Source organism: Pteropus alecto, unplaced genomic scaffold (assembly GCF_000325575.1).
Source record: "Pteropus alecto unplaced genomic scaffold, ASM32557v1 scaffold185, whole genome shotgun sequence".
NCBI classification, from domain to species: Eukaryota; Metazoa; Chordata; class Mammalia; order Chiroptera; family Pteropodidae; genus Pteropus; species Pteropus alecto.
Genome location: NW_006438088.1, coordinates 7695450 through 7702031, shown reverse-complemented (window position 1 = coordinate 7702031; position 6582 = coordinate 7695450).

Sequence of the window (6582 nt, the reverse complement as noted above, 5' to 3'; positions counted from 1 at the left end):
AACTCCTCACTGAAAAGCCTCTCAGTGAGGCTTATCCTCTCAGTGACTGACAAAAGTTAATATAAAAAACTGATAATTCCTGGACCCATTTACATTTTCTACAAAAAAAAATATATGATTTATGAATGCCAAATGATTCTGACATTAATTTGACCTCATGAGACTGGAAGGAATATAAAACAGTAGTCTGTGGTCAGGTGGTCATGTCTTTTCGAAACTTTAGCAAAAGATTGAGAAACCTAGACCTGACGTCTGAAATCCATCCTACACCTTTGAAGGAAGAGAATGCACTAAATAATTTGTAACTTGGATTGGCAGCAGAATGATCTTTTGCATAGAATATTGATTCCACACAGAGCCCATTCTAAGGAAACTATCTCTGAGATATTAATGAGCGTAAAGAATTGACAAGAATTCAAAATAGTCTCTAAAAGATTTTATAGTAAAAAAAATCATCTGTTGAGTCCCCATTTCTCTTGAGGTTACTGAATAGATATAACCATCCAGCCATAAATGTTTGTTCAAGTAAATTACTGAATGGGAAAAGTTCTTGGAGCTATGAATGAGGAGAAATTGTTGTAAGTCTATAGAGCTGAATAAAATAACCCAATTGGCTAGAATTAGAATTTGTACTTTCATGATGCTTTTGTGAAAGCCATAGCATTGCCAACTATGTCCTTAAATTTACACTTATTATTGATCCCATTGGCTAATCCAAGACCCTTTATTATAGTTCTTTTAAAGTAAAATGTATATTAAATATTTTATCCATTTTAATTTAACTATAAAATTGATAGCTATGTACACAACGTATAAATTATATACATAGTTATTTATACTTTTAAGTTGTTCTATTTTCTCTCAGATTAATGAAAGTTTCTTTTGAAAACTTGTCTCTAATAATGATTAAGATATAAAAGGAACATGTTGTATCTTGAATAGTAGAGAAGCTCAAATGCCAATCAGGGTTTTTTTTTATTGCAAATGTTTGAAGATTGAACTCTGACTAGCATTTGATGTTCCTTTTGATGAAAAGGAGCTACTTTTAGATATTGCTTGATTCTATGCTCAAACAATGCCACTAGGGTCTGTTTCTAGGCCCTACTCTGTGGCCCACAGCAGATTCAGATTCATTTTATTTTAAGTTCTTCTGAAGAAGAATCACTTCCTGTAACGTCTTCATAACTCTAGAGATTCACTCACATCCTTCTCTGGCCCAGGTTGGGGGTGGGGGTGGGAAATGTGGCAGAATGAGCAACTCAGCCTTGGCCCAACATGTTTTCTCACGTATCATCGAACAATGGTAGCGTACAACCTCATCTGTGTCTTGTGGACAGCCACAAAGCATCTTGATTTAGAAATATAAACACCACATATTCATACTGACAACATTATCTAATCATTTAAAAAATATTTTATGGGGAAACTAAAGATCTTACAGTTCAACCATTTTGTCAACCAAGTCTCTATCTCACACAATTCACTAATAGGGAGAGAGATTTATTTGTCAGTTTTTAGTTTATGATGTGAAACATTTGTTTCACAGCCAATTTTTACCTGTTTTTTTTTTTTTATCTTTAAATTTTGTTGCCAAATACCAAGGACAAAGTGAATAATACAGTTAAATTAGCTGATTCTGCCTAAGCCCAAAGAGAAGAGTTTTATTTTAGAAAAAATAATTTAATTCTAAATCTGTGTCTGAAGAAGTGTTGCGTAAAGGTTTTAGCTGCAAAACTAAAGAATGTAGAGGTATTCCCTATGGTTTTGATTGTATTCATCTTGAAAAGTTTCAATTTAATCATAGAAAGGTTTGGGTCTTTTGAAAACATCAAGAAAATCAATTATCAGGGTTTCAATTTTCTCCGGGCAATTTTCACCACTTCAGCATGCCCAAGAGAGAAACGGCCGATAATTTTTTGTTATGCTGAAGAATTTGGCAAGCCAGCTAATGGTCTTACTGAAAGTAAAGAAATCCCTTTGGTGGCATATACAGGAAGTTATGTCTGAATCATTTGGAGACATTGGAGAGAAGTTTTTGTCCCTGAAGAGATATGTGGGGATTTTCTCAGGAAGAAAAGGTGTCTGAATATTCTTAAACCTTGGACAGATTTATCAAACTTGCTATTTCATTTAAACCTTTACCAAATGTGACTCATCTTCCATCAAATGGAACTTTCTTTAGGCGACTTCATCTTCAGAAAAGCAACACCAAAAATCATCTTATGTTTCACTGCTGCAATGATGAAATCTGTCTCAAAAGAAAAATATTTGTATTGATTTTATAATCTTAGAGACTAAAATCTATGGAGTAAGGCTGTTATTTCGAGACACACTCAGAATGTTTGTTGGGAGAATTTTTTTGGTGGGGGGATTGTGCAATGGGGGTAAGCTTATTAGAGAATGGAGTGGTCTGAAAGCATGAGTCAAGATAAAACACAAGAATAAATCAAAGTGAAATCATTGAATACTAGTAAATATAAAAAGTAATTGAGTCAGACTATGGAGAAAAATGAGTAAATTTAGTATCCAGAAATACTCTTAATGGGACATTCTATTAGTTTGTCTTCCAACAGAAGTAGTTGAAGTAAAAATCACCAAAAGGTGGGGCCATTAGCTCTGCAGGCATTTAGAACTGGTCTGAACAAAGCACCTACAAGATTTATGTGGGGAATAACACTGTAGACAAGAGCTGAGAAAGCAAGTATAAATACTCTTGTGACATTCTCTGACTTCCACCTAATCGTGTACAGGCAGTTCAAAAATCCTGCTGCCTCTTTTCTGCCAATTTGAATGCAAATTCTCCTTGGCCAGGAAACTGATCATTAAATATAAAATATTTTTTTGTTGTTGTTGGTTTCTCAGGTTCTCTATATATCATCTGGCATTCTACTAGAGTTATAACTTTAAATGAAATGTAATAAACATTAATGTTAGGCATTTACAGATACTATCTCATACTTTAAGATCACTATAATCAAAATATCCTGTTTTACATAAGAGACCATGATGCCCAGATACTGCTAGTGGATTCGATTTCAAATCTGTGCTACCTCTTTAGAAAGAGAGAGCATGGGTTTAAATTCAAATAAACTTGGGTGTGAATCTGGCTTAGATTCTCATTTCTGTCCCAGAGCCTTCAACCAATTTGTCTCATAACTTCCTTTATTCTTGCAATGAAATTATTTTAAATTCTAACTTGAGACCCCTGTCTAAGAGCTCCATCATTGTGTGAAAGTGATGATCTAGGCAGCTGGTTTCTCTTCCTAGTAGGAACTGATGCTTTTTTAGTGGATGAAATATGTTAATCTTTTACCTAAATGTGAATAAAATAGAGCTTTAAATTTTTTTCTATAATCAAATTTAATTTCTATCATAAATGTAGTTTCCACCTCGTAATAAATTTAATTTTGCCAATTCAGAATAACCCTAACCGAATCAGGATTTTAAAAAAATACTTCAGAGTAAACTCATTCAATTTAGCCTTCTTCCCTTAAATTTCAGTTTACCCAAGTGACATCTAATTTTAGGGAGGTGTCATGGATTATGTAACCCCAGGTTATGCGCATTTCTCCCTTTTCTGAGAAAGGAAGTAGCAAGGTATAAAATGTTATAACAATGGCTAATAATTTTCAAAGGAGTAAGACTATCTACTAAGATGTAAGCCAGCTTGCTAGAAATGTGTATTTTTCAGTTAAGTTCCAAAATTGTATAGCATTAATTCCAAGGAAAACCTTGAATCTGTGCCAGCAGAAGCCACCATGAATTTGGCAGTGGCTGCTATAGCCTTGAGGCAAGGTAGATCTTTTCTACTGGATCAAAAGAGAGACTCTAACAAGCTATGGGCTTTTGGTGCTTTCCTTGTAATTAAAGCTATTAGAGAATCAAAATTTTGTTTAGAAATGTCTCTGTACCAATCAAAAAAGATGTACATTTAACATTAGGGATTTGACTGCTCATTTGCTCTAAGATTGCTCTAAGATAAACAATTTTGGAAATATCTAAAGTTCATCCAAAGTGGCCATTGGTGAAGTAGTTCTATTTTGTGAGATGTGTGCAAGAATTTAACAATGATACTACATAGAAGAAGCAGGTGTCTGTCTTGGCAGAAGTGCAAACTTGGACTGAGACTACCTCTGGAGAAATAATCATGGCCAGTGTAATGTGTTGATTCTATGGCTCATGTCTCAAGCCCTGAGCCTGTGATTGTCCATCTTTGACAACATACTTGATGATCTATAGTCTTCAGCAGATAGAATTTGTAAAAATTTATCTCCCAAATTAACTCCCAGGGTCGTAAACACAGAAAAGTGGAAAAATAGACATCATAAAGTTTTTGGATGGTAACTCAAAGTAAATTTCATCCAAGTGGGAACATTAGCTTACAAGATTTTTATTAACAGCTTTATTGAGGTATAATTGACCTACAGAAAATGCACATAATTAAAGTATAAAATGTGATAAGTTTTGATATGTATATGCCCATAAACCAATTTATAATCAAGATAATAAGACTATCCATCACTTTCAGAAATTTCCTCATGCACCTTGATAATACCTCCTCTTTGCTGATTCTTTTTCTTCTCCACCCCTGAGTCTTCAAGCAACCTCTGATCTGTTTCCTATCACTATAGATTAATGTTTTCTAAAATTTTGATAAAGAGAATATAGTATGTATTCTTTTCTCTCTGGATTCTTTCACTCAACCTAATTATTTTGAGACTCATCCATGTTGTCGTGTTTGCCAATAGTTCATTTGTTTTTATTGTTGATGTGTATCTCATCACATGGGTATACCACAAGCTGTTTATACACTTACGTGTACATGGATTTTGGCTTGCTTTCCAGGTTTTTGCTATTACAAATAAACTGCTATGCACATTCACATACAAATCTTCATGTTGACATATGCTTTGTTTTCCTTTGAGTAAATATCTAGGTGTAGTAAAACTACTTCATATGGTAGGTATATCTTTAGCTTCTTAAGAAATTGCCAAACTTTTCCAAAGTGGTTGTACCATTTTATGTTTTCATCAGCACTGTATAGAGTTCTAATTTCTCCACATCCTCACCATTGACATTTGTATTGTCAATGTTTTTAATTTGTCATTTTCGTTAGATGTGGTGCTATCTCACTGTGATTTTAATTTGCATTTCTCTAATGACTAGTGATACTGAACATCTTTTGCACTTATTTACCATCTGTATATTGTCTTAGATGAAGTGTCTGTTCAATTAAGTCTTTTACTCATTTTTAAATTGGGTTTTTGTGGAAGTTCTTTATATAATCTGAACACTAGCGTTTTTTCAGATATTTGCAAATGTTTTTCTTTAGTCTATGATTTCTCTTTGCATTCTCTCAGTGTCTTTGAAAGAGTGGAATTTCTTAACTGTTTAAAAAATATTTTGTATATTTGGAGTTATATCTAAGAACTCTTCGCCCAACCTAAGGTCGCAACGATATTGTCCTGTTTTCTTTTAGAAGTTCCATAGCTTTAAGATTTACATTTAGATTTATGATCTTTTTCTAATTAATTTCTATATTTGGTGAGATGCATGAATTGGAGTTTATATTTTTGTGTATAGTATCCAATTATTTTAGTATATTTGTTGAAAAGATTGTCTTTTCTCCTTTGCACCTGTTTTAAAAATCAGTTTTCTATATATTTGTAGGTCTATTTTTGGACTCTCTATTCTCTTCCATTAATGTATTTGTCTATCTTTATGCAAACACGTATTATTTTGATTACTGTAGCTTTATAGTAGGTCTTGAAATGTGGTTATGTGAGTCCTCCACCTTTGCGCTTTTTTCAAATTTGTGTGACTACTGTAGATCCATTTACTTCTGTTAAACTTTGTATTTGAACCTTAAAATCAACTTGTCAATTTCTACAACAATGCCTACTGGGATTTTGATAGGGATTGCGTTAAATCTATAGATCAAGTTGATAATTGGCATCTGAACAATATTGAGTCTTCTAATGTAAGGACATTATTTTTTCATGTATTTAAGAGTTCTATTATATACCTCAGCAATGTTTTGTATATTTCATTGTATAAGTCTTGCACATCTTTTGGTAGATTGGTCCTTATTTCACATATTTGATGCCGTCATGAATGGTATTACTTTTTTAATTTCTGATTTTTTGTTGCTACTGTATAGAACTTCAACAGATTTTTGTATATTGATCCTGTATCCTGAACCTTGTTAAACTCATTTATTAGTACTACTAGCTTTTTAATTGATTCCACAGGATTTTCTATGTAGACAATCATGTCATCTGTAAGTGAACTTTTCCTTTTTCCTCTCCAATTTGAATGTCTTTTATTTATTTATTTATTTATTTAGCCTTTTGTGCTGGCTAGAACTTCCAATAAAATGGTAGATAAAATTGGTGAGGATGGATATCCTTGTTCTATTTCTGATCTCTTGGGGAAGGCATTCATTTTTCATGATTAAGAATGATGTTAGGTTTTTCATAGATGTCTTTTCCCTTTATCAGGTTGAGAAAGTTCCCTTGCTTAGGATTTTTATCAGGCGTGGGAGGTGGATTTTGTTAAATGCTTTTTCTGCATTTATTTAGA